The sequence below is a fragment of the Marmota flaviventris genome, chromosome 11 (assembly GCF_047511675.1).
Source record: "Marmota flaviventris isolate mMarFla1 chromosome 11, mMarFla1.hap1, whole genome shotgun sequence".
Lineage (NCBI taxonomy): Eukaryota > Metazoa > Chordata > Mammalia > Rodentia > Sciuridae > Marmota > Marmota flaviventris.
Genome location: NC_092508.1, coordinates 118,170,044 through 118,192,371, shown reverse-complemented (window position 1 = coordinate 118,192,371; position 22,328 = coordinate 118,170,044).

Below are 22,328 nucleotides of genomic sequence, written 5' to 3'. Positions count from 1 at the left end.
GTATGCTAAAGAGCAAAGGAAAGGACATTCTAGGTAAGAACACCATTTGTGATCTCACAAAGAAATTTGTGTCCTCTCAAAATCACACAACCACACTATGCCAGGTGCTTTTCTCATCATGTCATTCAATATCTCCAAACCTTTCAAAAATAGTGCCATATTTTGGGAAACTTATTTCATTGTTCCACAAAAATGCTAAAGGCTTCTATAAAGAATTCAAAATATACAGCAGAACCCTGCAAAACTGGGCAAGGGGTGGAAATCTTGCCAAAACCCAGTGCCCCAAACACCAGAATTAACATAAGGCAGTATCATTTCCCAGGACTTTTTAGTCACATAGATTGGAGGGTGAATAAAAAAAACAAGGATGGGTAGAAAGAAAGAAAATAATTTGATTAAAATGAGGTTAAATGTGGGCTGGGTTTGTGGCTCAGTGGGAGAGTGCTTGCCTAGTGCACACGAGGTGCTGGGTTATATCAACACCACATAAAAACAAAAACAAAATAAAATAATGGTTAAAATTATAAAAAGTTATTAAATATGAAAAAAACAGCATTTTCACTTGAATTTATGGAAAGAAAAAAACAAAATCAGTAAAAGAGAAGTAGCTGCTAACATGACATATTTATTTTGTGATAAAAATGCTTGTTTGATATAAGAATACCCCAATATTGTGATTAACAATGTGTCTCAAAAGCTAAAAAATACCATTAAAAAATCTGAGGATGAGGCTCAGTGGTTATGTTCCCCTAGTTTCAAACACTTGTACAAAAAAAATAAAAGAAATAAAAAAGAAAAAAATGTGGTTCCTTTTTCTTATGTTACATATTACAATTTTAGCATTCATTTTTACCTGTTGTGGAGGCTGTGAAACATCAGTCTCTCACACATACGTCTTTGCCCACATCTGACATTTTGCTCTCAGCCTATTGTTTTATGTCAAGGTCTATACTTTACCTGCCACCTCACTTTAATTGGAAATCTTTTAAAATCCTAGGTTTCTCTGGAGGCAGGGTTCATCTTCATTCCTTGGACCCAGGCTTCTTCCTTCTGTGTTCATTTAGATTCAAGTCTTTTTTGGAGAAGACCCACTTCAAAATTGGGAACAGTATGGCTTGCTTAAAATCACTTTCCCAATGTCCCATCAGTGCAGGAATTGAGATTGGGACCAGTGTTAGTCTGTTGTGGAACAGTTCTCAGGAGAGCCATGGGAGTCCTGGGATTTTGGACTTGAGTGTTGGCAACAAGAGGAAATATACTCACTCTCTGTGAACATTCTGGGACAGATGAGGGATCCTGGAGATGACTCAGGACTAACTCTGTCCCAAGGGCTCAGATTAGGTACTGTAGAGGTTTTGTGTTGTACTTCCACTCCATCCCCAGAGACCTGAAAAAGAATTGGTGACAAAGATGGCTGGTTCTTTTGACCTGCATTGTTCCTGAACCTGAGGACAATGAACAGAAAGTAGAACAAGGAGAAAAATCAATGCATCTGTCTTTCCACTGCTAGAAAAATGTACCCATCAAATACTGAAAAAGATTTCCTTTTACTTGAAAATCAAAAAGCCCAGTGGTTGGCAGTCTGGGCTGCTATGGCTATCCAGCTATGCCATCATGCCTCAGAACCCTTTCTGTTTTTCATTCTGCAGTCCATTCAATACAGCAATCAGGGGAAAGGGAAGAAGGAAAAAAACAAAGATCTAAGAGGCCCAGTGGCTTCCACTGATATCTCATTGGCCAGCACAGAATCATAGAGACCCCTACCTGCAAATAATATTGGGGAATGCAGTTTGTTTTTCATTTTTAGTTTGAGTTTGGTTCTGTTTTTTGGTTGTGGGAACTGAATCTAGGATTTCTTAAGCACTGAACAACCATCCCCAACCCTTTTTATAGTTTATAGACAGTGTCTATCTAAGATTTTTAGGGCTTCACTACATTGCTGAAGCTGACATTAGACTTTTGAGCCTCCTGCCTCAGCCTCTATAGTCACTGGGATTATAGGCATGTGCCACCAGGCCTGCCTGGCTTTTTTTTTACATGCTGGAGTTGGATCCTGTAGGAGGCCATTCTTACATGTGATTTGAGTTACCTCCCTGGCTGGGTGAGAGGGGCTTAAACACAGCCTGTGTTAAAAAGCCTTCCCCACCCTTTCCCAGGTCCGAGGGCTTGTTCATGCAGAGGTGTGCCTGGCCACTGACCTGAAGACCCAATTGCCAGCCCTGACCTTGAGATGCTGACCCCCTTATCCTTCATTGGCTGGTATTTTCCCTTGAATTTTTTTGTTGCCCAATAAAAGCTCACTCCCTGGCATGCTCTCCCTCTCTCGCTAGTCTCTTCTGTAAACCTCAACAACAGATTAGGTGGCTGGAGGAAGGAGCTAGGAGAAGCCATCTCAGAGCTGCATTAAAGGTATGAGAGTCTGTCTCTTTAATTTAAAACTCTCTAGCAATTTCTTATGCACTGAATCTTCTTTCATGAAGCTCACTCCCGTCGTGTGGCAGAGGAACCCAGAGCCAGGCACATGGGAAACACTCGTTTTACTACTGAACTGTACTTTCAGCCCTAAACCTGTCATTTTGAAGTATTAGAAACCCATTTTATAAAATATAACGTCCCAGTGGAATGAATTAGGGATACCCGCACCTGGACCTTAACAAACAGTTGTGCTCGGGTGGCTTAGTGTAGGCCCAGTGCATAGTCACACAGTGGCGTGAAAGGATGGGCATCAAGTGAGGAATGGGTCCTCATGGGCTGTTAAAGGAAAACTGCTGGATAGGTGGCCAGGCTGAGATATTGTTCTTTCACATGTGTCAGGGTGGGCATCCCAGGTGGAGAAGGGATACAGGGTGAGTGCATTTGGGTGATTACCCACTGAGATACACCTCCAGTTTTTTAAAATATTTTTTCTTTGTTGATAGATTTTTATTTTGTTTATTTATATGTGGTTCTGAGAATCAAACCCAGTGCCTCACACATGCCATGCAATTCAATTGTATTACCACTGAACCACAGGCCCACTCATCCCCAGCACTTTTTATTTATTTATTTTATTTGGCCCTTCTGAGATTGAACTCTTGGATACTCCACCACTGAGCAACATCACCAGCCTCATTTTGTATTTTATTTAGAGTCTCACTAATTTTCTTAGTTCATCACCATTGTTGAGGCTGACTATGAACTCATAATCCTTCTGCGTCAGCCTTCTGAGCCACTGGGATTACAGGTGTGTGCCACTGAGTCTGGGTCTTCTTTTCTTTCTTGTTTTTTTTTTTATTATTATTATTTTGATACAGGATTAAATTGTTTCTCAGGACCTCACCAAGTTAATGAGGCTGGCTTTGAACTCTCAATACTCCTGCCTCAGCCTCCACATTCACTGGAATGGCAGGCCTGTGTTACTGAGCCAACTCTAATACAAATTTTAAAGTTATTTATTCCATGGAAATATAGATCTATTTAAATTCACAATACAAAAACTTACATATAATATATACACTTATTATAAATAAATTTATAAGAATTAGCATATGCCATTTTTATAAAAATAAATGTCACAAAACTTACTCTCATTGACAAAATGTGACCCATAAGATCTTGAAAACATATGTATATTTGATTTATATATTTTTATTCTTTTTCCAAATTTATTATTAGAGACATGTTCAAAACACTGAATGAGTGAATGCAGAGAATTATGCCAATTTCCCAAATTATTTATTGAGGATAATATTTTATTTTTCCTAGTAATGACATTTATTTCCCCACAAATACTGCATGTGGCATTCATGTGTTGAAGCTGAAAAGTTGATTACACAGAAACTGAAAACAGAAGTGCTAACCAGATTTATGATAAGAATGAGAAAGAGACTGATTTTGTGTAAGAAGTGTCAAAAAAAGTTAAGACCAGAAAGTAAGTCTTAGATTTTAAAGCACAATAAGGTGATTATTTTCTATAATAACTTCTTAAACAAAACAAAATAGCAAGAAATTTGCAGGTTTTAAAAAAAGAATAATTTTAATGAGATGAAAATTACCCTGATCTGATAATTACACACTATATACACATGTTGAGTTACAATACTGGGTCTCATATCCAAGTACAAATAGTAGATTCCAGTTAAAAATTAAAATAAACAGAAATCAACACTTTGATGTTTTAACCAAATATCTACATTACCTCAGATTTTAAAATGGTATCCTATGTTCATAAACGTTTCACTATTTTGGTTTCTCTTATTGTTATGTCTTTTATATCTAAAAGGTCTAAAGAGTCATGGAACAATTTAGCCTCATCCACATGGTTTTCTGATAACTGCTATTTTTTTCAAACCTTTTTTACACTTTATTTTATTTTTTATGTGGTGTTGAGGATTGAACACAGTTTCTCACATGTGCTAGGCAAAAACTATACCACTGAGCCACAATCTTAGCCCTGATGACTGGTGTTTTTAAATATGTGGCTTGAAACAATTTAAAACACATACCTACTATTTCAGACACTTGACTTAAAACACAACATGCCTTTTATAGAAAATATTCCATCAGATTAACATCAAATTTTCTGTATCAATTTTATGTATGGTTTCTTTACTGAAGAAACACATTCTGCTTCCTTCAAGCAGATGAATATTGGGATTTTATGGAAGTTTATCTTTTACGCTTGGGTCAAATTCTTGATCTTTAATTAAAAACCTTACAATGGAATGACTTTGAGTCTATCTAAACTGTGACTTGAATTACCACCTTTATTCCAGATGACTGAGGAGAAGACAATAATAAAATATTTCTACTGATATTCAATAGTTGGAATTTGGTCACTTAAGATATTTTTTCTGGTCATGATAATAACATATATGCAAGGTGGATAGCTACATTGGGGATTCAAAGACAGGCCTAAAATACTGCCAACGAGCTTTCTACACATATTGCTAGAATATTTTAACTTTATGAAAACAATTTGAAGCAAAAACATATGTAGCCATTATTAAAATAAAAGATTTAAATCTATTAAATCACATATATCAGGAACTGCATAATTAAAACAATGGCCAGAATTTCTACTGAGGACTTTTAATTTCAGAAACACATCCATATGTGTTCTTCTTTCATACACAATACCTCTAGAATATATGTAATAAGACTCTGTATATGTCATACAAGATGATCAGATTTAGCATCAAGGTAACATTTTAACTCAATAAAAAATTATAAATACAAATAAAAATATCGCCTTAGAGGGCATGCTTCTCTGTGTCATCTTAGATGATATATTAAAGGCATTAGGTCGGGTAGTAAATGGTCAAAAGACAGCACTAAAAAAATACATTGGTGTGCACTCCTACTACATTGAGATTCATTTTTTCAGATGGTTGCAATTCTTTACTTTTGTGCAATCCTTCCATTTCAATTCACTGAAAATTGTAGAGTTTTCAATATGTTCCTACTGCTTAATAAAGAAGAGAAAAATGAAATCAAAGTAACATACTACCCCAGAAAACCTCAACATGAGATTATATCAAGAACTATTTTGATAATATATGGTAATTCTGAATCTATAAGAAAGCTGTGTATAGTGGGAACACAGTTGCCATTATATAATTCAGACATAATTTGGTAATAATATTGGAATGTCACCTGGAGGATATTAGAGGGTGATAACTGAAGTGAGAAAAATATGTGTTGTGTGAATCCACATCTATCCCTAATAATAGGATAGGTTTTACTTAATCCAGAAAACTGTGTTCTGTATGGTTCACTGAGGATATTTTGTTCTAACAACGTTTGCTTCTTTAATTTATATCCTCTAAAATGAGTCATTTTTTAATAGGGAAAAATGATTAATTTTAGTTTTCCATTTGTTCTAACTTTAATGAGTTCTAGTGATACAACTTAAATATGGAATGTCATCTAGAGATTTTAAAAATTACTTATTTGTATACATATTATAAAAGAAGACATGAGTTTTACCTTGATATTTTATAAACTTTATTTTATTTTTATGTGGTGCTGAGGATAAAACTCAGGACCTCACACATGCTAGGCAAGTGCTCCACCACTGAGCCATATCCCCATCTGTAATTTAGCATTTTTTTATTTATAAACTTGCTTTTGTAATATTATAAAATAAAATAGAACTACTATTGATGTGAATTCTATACTTTGAGTAATTATAAGTTTTTTTAAATTTTAGAAGGAAATGATATTCTATGTTAAAAAATTCATTTCATAGAGGTCAATATCACAATGCCATAAACTACTTATATTTATCATAAAGTCTTTGGATCCAATTTAACTCAAAAGATTAAAAATGTCCACACCCTGTACTCTTTAAGTTAGGAAATGGCAAACGAGAGGATCATGATAAAAGGGTTTGGAAGCACACGGAATAATTTTGAAAATCAATGAATGTACTAGTAATTACCCATTCCTGGATTAAAAATACACAGGAATATAATTTCCAAGTTTAGAGGAGGAATATTTGTGTTCATTTGTTCTTTATGTATTAGTTTCATGTGTGTATATATATATGTGACTATATACATACATATATGCCCTTTCTCATTTCTGTCACAACGGAAATGTCTGATTCTAATTTTTCTTAAAGGAACATTTAGGTCAGTGGAATCTCACCCTATCCTGATAACTGTACTTAAATTTCTGATGTTTTCACAAACTCAGTTGTTTTTTAGTTCTTTTTTCACTTGTTTGTTTGTTTTTTGTCTTTAGCATGAACAAATAATAATTCTCTGGTCACTGAAACACAAAGAACAAGGTGACACAGGAAAGCCAAAGTTGTGGGGAAGAAAAGCAGGACTTGAATTTTACATAACTACCTCAATCAGAGGGACAGACTGCCCTCTAGGACTTTTTCTTGGGTTTCCCAGTAATGACAGCTTGATATCTGTGAAGAAGCACCTCTCTGGCTTCCTATTTCTTTACTTTAAGATTAAACAAATCTTAACTTTATGAAACATATAAATTTATTGATCATCAACAATGTGAAAACTCTAAGGCTGGACTCTGGGATGAGGATTTCTTTAAGCCACTGTGCATTTTCTAGCTTGCATGGTAATTGCTCTCTAATTTAGAAACTGTATGATTACCAAGAGTTTCTAAAAATATATTCTATAATTAGAAAGAGGCATATAACTCATATAAGCATATATTACATTAATACATCTGAATAAATGAAGCACATGAGATCACAAAACAAAAACATAGACCTAAAACTCCTCACACAGCTATAATAATGCTACAATTACAAAGCAAAATAATTGTCTTTTAGGTCCAAAGCATGTGTTTTCAAAGTCCTGTAGCTAATAAATATATATACCTTCTTTATTCCAAATTTATTGCTGTGCATGCATTATCATAATTTGTTTGAAGGATCATGTGTTCATATAGTGTTTCATTTCAAAAAATTCTCTTAAAAGAACTAAGAAATTTTCTTGTAACATCCATCACTAATTCATTAGTACCATAGTTATATGGTGAATTTTGAGCCTATACGAGAAGTTTACTTAAAATTTAAAAATTATGTGTCACTGAAAAGGTAGGAGATATATTATATTAAAGCTGACCTTATTGTCTAGGAAATAGAAATCTGTCAAAGAAAATATATCCAGGTATTTGGTAATTTTTGAGGTACTGATCTGTGTATAATAAGTAAAATTTAATTGTATTTGCAGATTTATGGAACTGTGCTTCAGAATAAATGTGCCTTGAGAAATAATATTAGTGTATTTAACTTCTACATCTATGTCTAGAAAATTTACATAATATCATAAAAATTACATGATTTGTGTAGAAATGCTATTCACTGTATAGTATTTTGAGGAGATTCATGGATTTGGTATTTTTGCTTCAAATATGTTTTGTCAAAAATAAACAGAACTTGGTTATAAAGCTTTTTGTTTTATATTATATCATCAATTTATAGTGACATAATTATTCTCTTTCAAGCACAACTATATATAAAAAATAGTGATTCTTTTTCTTGTTGTCATGTTATCTTCCAAAATTCTTATCCTTTGTTAAAAACAATGAAATTTTGTAGTGCAGAATTACATCCTAATGAAGCCTATTTTATTTCCTCCAATTTTAATCATGGATCTAAATTCATATTAAAATGTATTGAACATTTTTGATTGTGTATTATAAGCCCATAAACTAAGCTAACCATTTTATTTAGAGATCTGGATCTTCAAATATACAAGTCTGGGGCTGGGGATGTGGCTCAAGCAGTAGCGCGCTGGCCTGGCATGTGTGCAGCCCGGGTTCGATCCTCAGCACCACATACAAAGATGTTATGTCCGCCAATAACTAAAAAATAAATATTAAAAATTCTCTCTCTCTCTCTCTCTCTCTCTCTCTCTCTCTCTCTCTCTCTCCTCTCTCTTTAAAAAATATACACAAGTCTATTTTACTGACAATAAATTAAAGTAACAGTAAAAGAGAAGCATAAAATGAGATAAACATCCACAATGAAAAGAGGAGGTAATCTCCAGTGACAAAAGACTTCCAAGAACTTCTGGAAAACAGAAAGTCTGGAAGTAGATGAAGGATGCATTTGAGTTCTAATTAGGGCTTCCCAGGAGGTGGATTAAGACCATGACTAGGCATCTTGGAAGTCCATAAGTTAGTGTGCTTCAGATCAGCACAATGGAAATAAAGGGAAGAAAGCATATTTGGGCACACAGAATCTGGGTTTGCAGTCTAATCTCAAAGGAGGCTTCTGCTTACTCAAAGTGAAATTATGGATCTGTATTGCACTCTTATATATTTCCTACTTGAGACATGGAGTGTGATTTACATGAGTCTCAAACAATCTTGAGTTTAGGAAGCCTTAAATGGTAATAGCCAGAAAAACGATCTTCTACTAATGAAAATATTTTGAAAAGACCACTTTCAGCAATTGTCTGGTAAATGAATCCTTCAGTCCTAATGGTGCCATTAAGCATAGTTCCCTATAGTGACACCACAAAAATCTCATTTTTCAGTCTAAGTTCTTTACTTAGTTTATGGTACTGGTGAGACTCTATTCCTGAAGAAAACTTATGAGAATGGAAAACAGTGCAATTAATTACAGTTTTGACAGCTGTGTAGACTGAATGTCAAATTAATGGTCATCTTGTGTCTCTTCTGCTGTTCATTTCAGATCCACTAAACATACTTCCTTTGGTCTCTATACTCATCCCCAAATCATTTGAGGCTCCTTACTATAATTTTCTCAAGATACAACTCCTGCACTGATACTTTTACAATTCCTGTATGGAAAGTAAATACTAAAAAGTAGAGAATTGGATCATCTGTTTTCAAATTGAATCATCTGATTTTTATCTTCAAATATACAATAGACTTTTATATTTGGATACAGTGGATACCATGGTCATAGACCAATAGTAATATTTTTATCTTTGTTAAGTGTGGTCTGAACCAATTTTAGGCATGATGTATTGGCACTTTATTAGTGGTACTTGCTTAGCATTGCAACATGGAATCAATGTCCTTCTGGTGAGGAGAGTGAATTCACCTAGCTAGGGTTGTAATTTCTCCTCTTGCTTTCTGTTTTCTTAGTACATAGAATTTAGAGTCCTCAAATGCAGTTTAAATTTTAGTTGGAATTTTGTTAGACATCCTGTTGGAAAAGTGTCCTCTTAAATAATTAGGATTTCTAAGAGTGGAGGATGCAGAGGCATGGCGTAAGAAAATATAATTGCCAAGAGCATTAGTAGGAGTGATGGTGAGTTAAGACTCTTAAAATTTGACACTCTGGTTCCTGGATCTATATAGTGTGTCTCTTGGTAGCACAAACTGATATAATGATGTGAAATTTAAGAAGTGTTAGCAACACCATCACCTGTTCCAGAATTCTACCAGGCCAGCAGCTTTTTGTTTCTTTTTTAGATGATAATACAGTGGATCCCATGGTCATAGACCAATAGTAATATCATTATTTTTGTTAAGTGTAGTCTGATTCAATTTTAGGCATGATGTATTGACACTTTATTAGTGTTACTTGCTTAGCATTTATTGTCTGTAAAAGCAAAATTTAAAAAAAAAAAGTTTGGGTTTTTCTGGTTAAAATTATTTCTGCATTAAAAGATGTCCACTTGTTAATTTATTATGAGAGAATGATGAAAAGAATGATGCTGTAACAAGAACCTAGAGATAGACCTCTCCTCCTAGCTGGCTAGATATTTGGAAAAAGCATTTGATAGATAAAATATGGTGACTGGAAACCACTATGGTACTCAGTCCTCATTCATCCTGTGCAGCATCAGAGGCTGGATAAAAACAACTGGCCAAGTCAGGTTGTCAACTTGTTTGTCTTGTACAATGTCCATGATGTATGTGCTTTGGTATGTGATAGCATGAAATCTTATGATATTTACACTGCATTGTCTCTCTCAGAGATCCATCCTTATTACTGTACCCCCCAAATTTTATAGTCTTCATAAGTTTCTTCTAAACCATTGACCAAGTCTTGATTTCTTCCTATTATTTTATGTACCTTGTTATGTACCTTCTTACCTGAGGTAACTTCTTTTTCCATGTGAAATTAAGGATGAAGTGTGCTGCCAAGTATTCTGCTCTTTAGAAAGAGTTTTTTTTTTTTCATTTTTTATTTTTCAAGGGTAATCCTGAAAGATACTCTACAATGGTGTTATTTTATTTCACTTTACTTCTAAATGAAGATAACTCATATTTATTTCTAGTAATATTTTGATAGAGGTTGGCCAATTTCCTCTTCTATCTGATTCACAAAAGGGACCTTTTCCCAAATAAGGAAATGAATAGGTGTTGTATCACACCTTTGCTCTGAAATTGATTGGGGTTTTCTGAGAAAGAGTGTAACTTCAGTGACTATCTTCTTGGTTACTTATTTGCTTAGTTATTGGTCACTCTGTGACCTCAGGTGAAATGCCAAGGAAGATAGAGAGCAAAATAAGTAGAATTTATCAATTGATTATACTTTTGTAACCAAAGTAAAGTTTGTGAAGTACTATATGACTTCCATATCTCTCTGCCTTCCATTTAAAATCAAAACATAAAATTCATCTTTATTTTTTATGTATTACCAATAAGCTTCTAAAAATAAAAATTACACCTATTATTTTTCTAATCCTGTTCATGATTTCTCTATTTTCTTGATTACATGAAATTTTTATAACTGATACTAAGTTGATAATCTGTGTCATTTCCTGGTTTACAAACACTTATTGATTTTTGTCTCTTTTTAGTTATATTTGGCCTCCAGTGACTAAGGGAAGTCTGCTCCTTAGTCATACTTCCGGTCTGCTCCTCCCAGTCTTACTTCAGACTCTCAGCTTCCCAGACCCTCATGCACTTGGTTGTAAATTCTTCCAGAAGCTGTTTTACTGTCTACTTTTCAGGATTAAAAATAAAAATCAAAACTTAGAAAAGATACTTTAGGGCTGGGGATATGGCTCAAGTAGTAGCGTGCTGCACTGAGTTCCATTCTCAGCACCATGTTAAAAAAATAAATAAAAATAAAGATATTGTGTCCACCTAAAACGAAAAAAGGAGTTTTTTTAATAGATACTTTAAAAAGCAAAATGTAGAGGGAGAAAGTAGCAACATTTTTTTTTTGGTAATTAGGGTTTTTAAAAATTTTTTAACATTTTTTTAATGTGGGTCACCCACTAACACTTCATCAAAATAACAGTTTCTTTGCTGAGTTCAGGTGACCAAGGAATAGCCACACCCTTGGAACAAAACAAAACACACACACAAAAAAAAAAAAAAATAAATAAATAAAAAACAGAATTATTTTTAACCTAACTTTTTATATGATGTCTCAGATCCCCTCAACTTTGCACATTAGCTTCTTTGTTCAGTTGAATTTTAACTGCTTTTTGTAGTTGGAAAGAGTGTGACTATTAAACTTGAGACCTTTTATTCTGGGCGTCTTGGTGGTTTCTGGTGAGGTTAAGTGGGTGAGAGGGTGAAGAGAAAGTGGGGGATTCTTTCCTATCGCAACATGAAGTTTCCCCCACAATCTTCTCTCAGGTGCCAGACCTCAAGTATTTCTTACATTGGTATACTTTGATTATTTTTACTTTTCCTGTACCCATAAGTTTTAACAAAGTTTTATCAAAATGCGCTTATTAAGAACCATTTTTAAAAGAAAGTTATAGTTCGCCTAACCAGTCTGCACTTATTGCTTATGGTTTCACTCACCTGCTATGCCTGTTTTTGGTGTCTGTAAAACAGATATATTGTTTTTCATATTTTATCCATTTTCCTACATGTATATACTGAAAAGAAAATTAGGTCTGGAAATATTTTATTTTTATTTAGTGCTTTAATCAAGAAAATAAAATTTAAATATGCTAAATATATCTCCATATTTTCTCAAGTAGCTATGCTTAAAACAAAGAAAATATCCTGAAATGAAAAACCATGGTCAGCATCAAGAAAGCAAGAATAAAACCCAAGTATTTATCCTTAAAGATGGATTATAGATGATAAATACAGAATAACCTCAAGATTTAAAGGAAAAATAGTATTCAAAATGAAGCAGGTTGTATTCTAAAATGAAGCAGATTGTCCATCAATGATAAATAAAAATAGATTTTTCATAAATAATAAAAACCTAAAAAGCTATTTTCCATGCTTCATTTCATAAAGAGTTACTCAATATAGAAGAAAAAATTTTAAAAAAGGGAGCAGAGTTTTTGGACAGAAACAGTGGTTTTAACTGCAGAGCTCAAGAAAGTTATGCTGATTCTGCAGTAGACCTTGAAAACAGTTTTGTTAGCATACCTCAGTCCTACCTTTAAAATGATCATTTAATAGAAATATTAGCTAGTGAATAGTCAAGTGATTGAATGTAGCAAAAGTTAGAAGATTCTAGTGATCTATTTTTTCTCACCACAAAAAAACTGAATATTAGAAAATACAGGAAAAACAAAGTGAAGAAAAAAGAAAGTTAAAATGCACTAAACACAAATAATGGAAAGCCAAGTTCTGTATATGAAATACAGTAAAATGTGCACTTTTTGTAAAATTTAATGGGATTGAAGAAAGTAGTATTGATTGTACTTGATGGTAAGAAAATCCCTCCATGTGCAGCATTCATGTCCTGATATTGGATGTCAGAAAGGCTAATAAATTAGAGAAAAAAATTATTCTTACTTCTGGTGTGTGTTTTGTGATGAAAACTATCTTAAAGTCAAACTTGTGAAAATGCTTAAGGGTTTTTAACCTTCATAAATTTTCTGTAGACAAAGAATTCAACACATAATTATTTTTAAAAGAGAATAACTAACTGAGGAAGCATGAAAACAGGGACTTGTAACTATTAAAAAATAGAGTGGGGTGTGGTGGCCTGCACAGATGCTGATACTCAGAAATAATAAAGTTTCCAATGTAGATTAAGCAAGAAATCACAGAACACATATCATAAACGATAATCAATTAAATGCTAAATCCTTTTAATATTTGATTCATTAGGCCTGAAGAAAAAGAAGTGGCCCCATAAGTTAAATTGGTTTTCCTCCCTTTCTCATTGCAATTAGAAAAAATAATGGGAACACATAAAACATTGTGAAGGGTCTTCTATGTATATATTTCAAGATTATGATCAATATAATCAGACAACTAGTAGTAGGTATGGCTAAATTTAGTTTCCTTTTAAAACATTACATACTTGCAGATAGAGTGTAGGCTGCTGATTTGGGTGTAAATTTTGAAAACTACTGTTTTATATGGCACTGGGGATTTAACTCGGAGTGCTTTATCACTCATATATATACAAAATTCTTTGATATTTTATTTTGAGACTTGGTCTCACTTAGTTACCAAGGCTGCCTTGAAGTTGTGATCCTTCTGCCTCAGCCTCTATGATATTTGGGATTACAGGAATGTACCACCACATCAGGCTTGGACACTACTTTTTTTTTTTTTACATGCATCTAATAATCAAAATTATTTTAAATATTTCTGCCTTTTCTTTGATATAAAATATTCAATACTATCTTACCAAATTGGTTTTCACCCTAATATTATTTTCTTGAAAAGGCCAATATTCATGTTGGGTAGTTATACTTTTTATTCTTACCATAACAAGATTTACTCATTAGATTCTATCCTGAGTTAGCACGTCAATTTTATCCATGTTTTAGAAAAACAAATTGCTATAAATTTTTCTGGTCATGGTTTTAATAGAAGTACCTTCCTCTTAGTCATAATAAAAAAAAAATGATAGGAGAAAATTTAGTAAAGTCAAAAGCTAAGATCCAACAGTTTGTCAGTTCTTGTTTCAACCAGATGTTTATGATTTGACTGTTTCTCTTTTAAACTTCTTCTTCTGGTTACTCTGATGGCCTTTTCTATGATATTTAATAGTCAGCTTCATTTAAAAGCACAAGTTTATGTGAAAAGTGGATACTAAGGGAAATAAATATCTGGAACAAATTCATAGTACTCAATATGTTTCTCATGATTATATACAGTTTCCTCCCAGCATTCTGGGATTGCAATTCATAGAGCTTTAAATGACTTCCATTTCTCACTATATTTCACTATCAGCACATGCAGAAATAATTTATCAACAAATTTATATTAAATAAGTAGCAATTTAGAGGAAACCAGATATAATTTACACCTGTGAAATTAAAACAATATATGTGGAAGTTTGCCAAAGAATACTTGGCATATTCAAAGAATAAAATGAAGAAGTTTACCAGAATTGTTGCTTTCCTTTATGTGATAGGGCACAGCTTATTGTCATGTTGTTTCAAAAGACATTAGCATTTTCCTTATTAAAAAATAGTTGCTATTCTTTAACATAAATTTTACTTGATTTTTAAAAATTTTTACCCATTTATCTTGCACACTGAGAAGGTATTTGCTGGGGTCAGTGAGATACTGAACAAGCAATTGTATTTTCAACTAATGTTGTAAAATGCATCTCTGACACATTTGCTTGTTTTCATTTTATATAATAGCATCATGCGCAATCAGCATGAGAAGAGTTTGCTCATTAATTTTGGTATCAATAGTGGGTTAGGTACATTGAAAAGATGTTGAGAAAATTACATCTATAATGGTGGAATCTCCCAATTATTTGTTTTTATCTTTCCTATGGTGCTTCTGCTCTTGATATTAGAATGTTAACTTTAATTTGCATTGCCCAACAGTTTCTTAAAGCATAAGACACTTTGAATTGAGGAAATCACATATAGTAAGTTGATTTCATAAACTGATATAAAACTCAATGAAAGACTTTAGCATTATTAATGTAAATTTTATCAAAATTCCATTATATCACAATGGTACATACAGTATTAAAATTTTATATAGGTAAAGGTTTTTTAACAATGGATGATAGTCACCCTAAGCAAGTATGTAGTTCCAATTATTAATTTACTGAGCTTCATTCATTAATTATATAATAGTTGACAAAAACCACACATCAGAGTGTCTGTTTTTGAAAAAAAAAATTTGGAGAATTACTAACAATGCAGCATGCAATTTTTATTTATTATTGGTTCATTATACCCACATCTTACTCACATAGTAAGATTGTTATAATATTCAATAATTTGTAGCTAAATTCAGATATTTTTTAAAAAACTGCAAGACCTCATTTGAAAAGAGCAGTATAGATTTCAGAAGTAACTACTGTTTCTCTAGTGAATAATGTGTATAGAAATCTGCTAAGGTCTTGGGGTATGCAAATATATTTGAGATGCATCAGAGAGTACATATAAAAAACAGAACTATTTATCATGGTATTTAAATAAAGTGAAATATCATACCAAAGGTTAAAAATATTAACTTTTGGGAAAAAAATGCAAAAGGGTGCACTGGTATTTGAAATAAGGTAATAATAATTTTTACTATAATTAGTTGTTTCTGAGTCTCATTTAACTCTTTACTTTAATTATCTATCCATTGTGTTAAGAATCCCTATAGGTGTTAAACTATATAAGGCACATATATTGTGGTGTGAGGTGCTACTGGAAAATATTGGCATTCAGTGAATAATGCCATCAATTTTCTGTTTTGCAATATTAAAGAACTATTTCAGATTTATTGAAATGGATAGTTTTGTTTAAAGGTAACAGTAGTTTTTCAATGTAGAAATTACTAATAAAATTTAGGTGTTCTCAAAAAGTCTGTAACAATGATATTTGATGAACTTTGTGTCATAATGTATAAGAAAAGTTGCTTCCTTAACCCAAACCAGACATCATTGGAATAACCTTGTGTAGTATCAGCACATACAAATTCAGATGAGGACTTTTGCATCTTTTCTCCTTTTACTTCCCACCTACAACATGGCTTATTTTTCATAAGCAAATTTCTATGCTTGTTCAACCTCTCACACATCTCAGAATTCACTAGGAGGGATCCCTGACAATCTAGAAACAAACATATCTGCGATAGTGTATATATTAATATATGAAGAAGTTCAAGAAAATATTGATCTGGCCATGAGATGGTGCGGTAACTATATAGAAAGCTAAAAATTGAAATTGAAAGAAATATAATACTCCTGAGAATTTCTATGAATTATGCAGTCTTTGGAAGCAGATATTTTAAGTAGGAAGCTCTTGAGACTGATGTCCACTGCATCTTTTATAGGAATATTTGTTCTGGTTTGAGGGCCACCAGATTTTAGCCAGTAAACTTTTGGCTTGATATAGCATAATCAGAAAGCCCAGCATTCTCTTTTTATACCTAGGCATGGTTTACTAAACATTCATTGAGTTTTTGCACAGACTTTTCCCTTATTTTAATATACCTAGCCCATTAGTCTTGTCACATTCAAATTCATTCATTCTTCAAAAAGTAATTTAATTAAATTCCCTATTGTCTTTAAAATAAAATATCAACTTAAAATAATTTCTATACTCTAAAGCATTTTATTGCAGTACCTATAATCTTTATAACTACTAAGAAATCACATTCTATGTCTCATTTTTACCATTGTCTCTCTCGTATTACTTTCATTATGATTTGAGTATGTCCCCCAAATGCTCGTGTGTTTGGAACTTAGCTTCAAAGGGAAAGAGTTGGAAAATAGTGGAATGTTTAAGTAGTGAGATCTAGTAAATTGTGGTGAGATCATTGGGGGAGATGCTCTTGGAAAGGGCTAATGTAACTTTCATGGGGCACAACATAGTTCTTATTAAAGCCAGTTGTTACAAAAGAGCAAGTCTTTTTTTTCTGAATTTCTCTGACTTCCTGTCTCATTATGTTCTCTCTAACTCTCAAATGAGCCCTCACCATAATGCCACCTCATGTGTAATGCAGGTGAAGGAGCTGTCACAGGAGCTGAGAAGATTCTGGTACAGTGCACTTAAATCTTCAGAACTATGTACTCAAAAAATATTTTTATTTATTTATAAGTTGTAGTTGGACACAATACCTTTATTTTATTTATTTATTCATTTTTATGTAGTGCTTCTTTCATGTGACAAGTGAGCAGTCTACCACTGAGCCACAACCCCAGCCTCTCAGAAAATATTTTTATGCATTTATATCTCTTTTTATACATTGGCCTTTTTCTGCTATTTTTCTATAACATTATGAAACAGACTAAAACAACTTCTGTGTCTTATTTCTAAAGAAGACAGGTGAGACTTTGCAATGTATTATCAAAAAAAATTCTGTAAAAGCTTTAGAATAAGAACTGTTATGAATTCACTGAGTGACTTTAGTGAGTGATTAAATATCTTTGAGTCTAAGGCATCTCACTATGAGAGTGAGTAGAACATCTAAGATTACATTTTAAAAGCACTTGTATAGTTTAGATGGTAATGGCTTAGCATTTCTGATTCTTATTTGTTTTTATATTTCAAAGGTGATATCTTTTATTTCTTATGTTCCTCATGGTGCTTAGGTTAATGTATTGCCATTTACTTTGGGACTCAAATATGTTGAATTTATTTTTTTAGTAAAGAAAAAGCAAGAGTTGTTCCTTAGAATATAGCAAAGACTCTATGAGAATGTTTTTATTTTTAATGGGAAGAATTGTCTTATTGCTAATGATTATAGTGGGAATTTACATCTTGATGACACCCATTAATCAGAAATGGTCTGAACTGACTAGATCAAAACCATTAGAAAACCATGAATAAAGAGGCAGATTAAAAAATAGGTTTTTCTAGCACCATTTTGAGTCTCCTATTAGAGTACAAATTATAGTATTTTTTACCAGGGAAAGGACTCAAACACACATTTTAAGCTTCCTGTAATCACACAAGTCACCATCAATCATAATACCATTGTAGGAAAATAAATGTAGATCTTCACAGGCAGAAAAAACAAATACAAAAAGTGCGATTTGCCTTATGCAAAAAAGATCTCTTCATTTAGGTCATACTTTTTTTAGCTCTCAGGTAACATATCTTTGAGCTCAAGATATTCAACCAGAAGAACGTGGACATGTTTTATGCTAGATGAGTTAAGAACTGATATAATTAGAATGTAGAGTAAACATATTTTGATTTGGGTTTCAGTTGTTTCAAGTATGATGGCTTGCTCAGGAAAACAATGCAGGAGATTTTGACCTCCACTTCACCCAAATTGTATGGAAAAATCATTATTTTTTAAAATTAAAAGTGGAAGCCACAGGCAATCTACAGCAGGTATTGAAATGTCATGATGAGATATCAAACTGCAGTTGTTTTTCTCATATTTTTGTATCAGTGATTGCTGTGGAATTTGAATATTTGAAATATAAAAACTATATTTAAAAATAAACATTAATATAATTTTTTTTTTGTATTTTAAGGTAATTTTAAGGCTCATAGCCTAAGGTCATAATACACAGTATAATTACCTCATATTTTTTTCTAATGTAATCCCAAGACAAAGGAGTTGGGATATATTTTTCATGAAAAAAAAATATTTTTACTAAGTAAAATTATGTTGTTCCATGTATCATACTTTTCTATGCACTATATGTTTGGCCTTAAAATTAGTAGAAGTGAATGCCTTGATGGGGCTGACAAAAGGTTTATATTATCTTGTCCAGTGAATATTGTGGAAGAATATATGGAGGATGAACCAGAAGATTTCTGAAATTGTGTATTTTTGTGGCTGGAAACTGTTGAAAGGTACATCATTGTGATTAATGAAAAAGACTGGCTAAAAACAGAAATGTTCTTTAAGCGTACATTCGTGAACAAATTCTTTGTTAAGCAAAAATTCCCTGTGCAGCCAGGGAAGGCTGAAATACATTATACTTAGACTCTGGTAATCTCAGTTCTTTTTTTTTTTTTATTTTAACTGTAATGAGTAAATTTTTCTAGCTCAATAAATCTCACTCTATTCCTTTTCTTGCTTTTAAAACCAGAAGAGCAATACTTGTCTTTTTTAACTTTCTGGATTGTTTCCCAATTTGACTGCAATAAAATAAGCAGAATACTTTTGGAAAATATTACAAAGCATACAAATGGAAGTGAATAATCTTTGCTTACTTTGTGACACTTTTTCTTTCAAATGATGTTGTAGCTACAAGTGGGTAACTTATCTTTCTTCAATTACCTTTAACTGATTATATGTCCATTTTTCCCTAGCATTGGAAAACACACTTCATCCAGTATTGGTCTCTAGCTTAAGTATTTACAAGTTTTTATTTCTATATCATTGTGTGTTGGTGTAATTGATTTTTCTTCTCATTTAGTGTAGTTTCATGTATAATTAAATTGGTATGAATATGTCTATATTGGAGAGTGTACAATTTCTTCAGACCTTCTTCTTAAGCATATGTTGCTGTGAACTTTGTTCTTCATGAATTATATGTAATGTTTATAAAATTGTGAATGATATTCAATATGATTTTTGTATGGATTCTGTGTATAAGAAGCTTTTACCCTATTGTAGCTGAAAAGTCAACATTTTATGATAAGAAACATAATCTTTACATACAACCTTCTCAGTTTACCTCTTACTACTTGGTCCTCAGAAAATGAGACTATAAAACATAGCTCATTGATTATTTTGTCATAAGAATAAGGACTCACTCAACCTTGACTCCACATCCATTTCTCTAATTCCTGCCCTGAAATAACACTACCTATAGAATAACAAGGATGTCAGAATTTACTAATGTACATGAAAACACTGATCATTGACCTCATTCACAGAAAATGAAAAGTCTCCAATGAGGACGAAGTCTAGAAGACCATTATGCACACAAGAAAGATAATGCTCTTCTCTCCTGAAAGAGCTACCTTTAAGTTTGTGGAAATTCAGTCTATTAAAATCACTAGGAAATGTTAAAATGTTAAAAAGTTAAAATTTTAAAATTTATAATTCAAGATATGAAAATCTGGGGCTAATTTTCCTATATTTATATCCTTCTTATAACTCTTAATTTCACCATAAATACAAACAGAAAAAAATAATGATCTGACTTATGCAAATTGTATTCCACATTAAGTTTGATTAAAATGTGTAAAAGTATTAACAGATGCTAGAGTATTATTCACTCAACAGTATGTTTTACTGTTACATAGAACATTTAGTCAAGTGGAACACTATTATATCTGTCATTTAACAACAGGATGCAATACATGAGTGTTAACATATAAACAAATATTCAGTTATAAAGACATATTGCATACATAAGGTAAATATAGGTAAAAAAGATGCACTTTAAACCTGGCATGATGGTCCATGCTTGTAATCCAAGCAAATTGGGAAGCTGAGTAGTTTCAGAAGTTTAAATTCAGCCTCAGCAACTTAGTGTGGTTTCAAGCAACTTAGCAATACAGTCTCAAAATTTGAAAAAGTGGAGAGAGTGCTTAAGAATGTGGCTCAGTGTATAAAAATACCTAAACGTAAACTGAAATACAACAAAAAATTAAAGTTTAAAATATTACACTTGAGTGTTAAACAAAAAAATAGATTTCATATAATTCTTTTCTCAGTATTCAAAAGTGAAAATAGTAATTTTTGATTTAGAATAACAATTATATTCTTTCAAAGATGACGTTTCTTCACTATGCATGTATGATATTTATGACTCTTATTTCTACAAAATAACTTGATAATGCTTAATAAATTTAAGCAAAAGCTAAAGACAACTACTTGTTTTCTAAACTTAAATGGGTTCTGTATTTTACTGATCCTCATATACATCAAGGTGTAATATATAGATAATAACTTTACTATACTCTCACATTTATTATAAATGTTACACTGTTATATAAGGCATATATTTTGGACAAAATCTGTTCAATGTTCACTACTAGTATAAGTTTTCAGATGTTCAATGAATTTAAAATTTAAATACATTTTGGATATATTATTTAACTTTTTAGGGTTTCTGGGCACAATGAATTTTCCAAAAATAAGCAGTGTTTAAGAAACATGTAGCTATATTTTTTTTCCATTTGTATCTTTTCTAACCAGTACGTATCCACAGGTTCTGAGTATTGGTGAATAAATTTTGGAGGCATTGTCACATTGTCAATTTTCACATTTCAAAACATTCTCTATGCTATGGTTATTGTGATGAGGATTAAATGTTGTCCCTTTCTTAGAGTAATGGTACAATGGTCTCATTTTTATAGCTTCTCTCCAATGTGCTTTCTCTGATGTCTTGTAATTTATGATATATAATTTAAAATGTTTCTACATTCTCTACATTTATATGTCTTCTTTCCAGAATAAGTAGCCTAGTGGTGAAAATAATTGATTTCTTATTAAAAGCTTTGCTGCATTTTTTTTTTCAATTTGTAGAGGTTCTTTTCTGTATAAATTCTGTTGTTAATAAGGTTTACTCTCTTTTTTTATGTTTATTTTTTAGTTTTAGTTGGACACAATACCGTTATTTCACTTATTTATTTTAATGTGGTGCTGAGGATCAAAGCCAGGATCTCACATATGCGAGGCTAGCACTCTACAACTGAACCACAACCCCAGCCCCACATTCTTTACATTTGTAGGACTTCTCTCCACTGAGTTCTGCTGTGATGAATAAGGTCTATTTTTTGACCAAAAGCTTTTCCACATTCTTTACATTTGTAGGGCTTCTCTCAAGTGTGAGTTTTGCTGTGGTGAATAAGGCTTGATTTTTGACCAAAAGCTTTGCCACATTCTGTACATTTGTACGGCTTCTCTCCAGTGTGAGTTCTGCTGTGGCAAATAAGGTGTGATTTTTGACCAAAAGCTTTGCCACAATCTTTACATTTGTAGGGTTTCTCTCCAGTGTGAGTTCTCCTGTGGCATATAAGGCTTGATTTTTGACCAAAAGCTTTGCCACAGTCTTTACATTTGTAGGGCTTCTCTCCAGTGTGAGATCTGCTGTGGTAAATTAGGACTGATTTTCGACCAAAAGC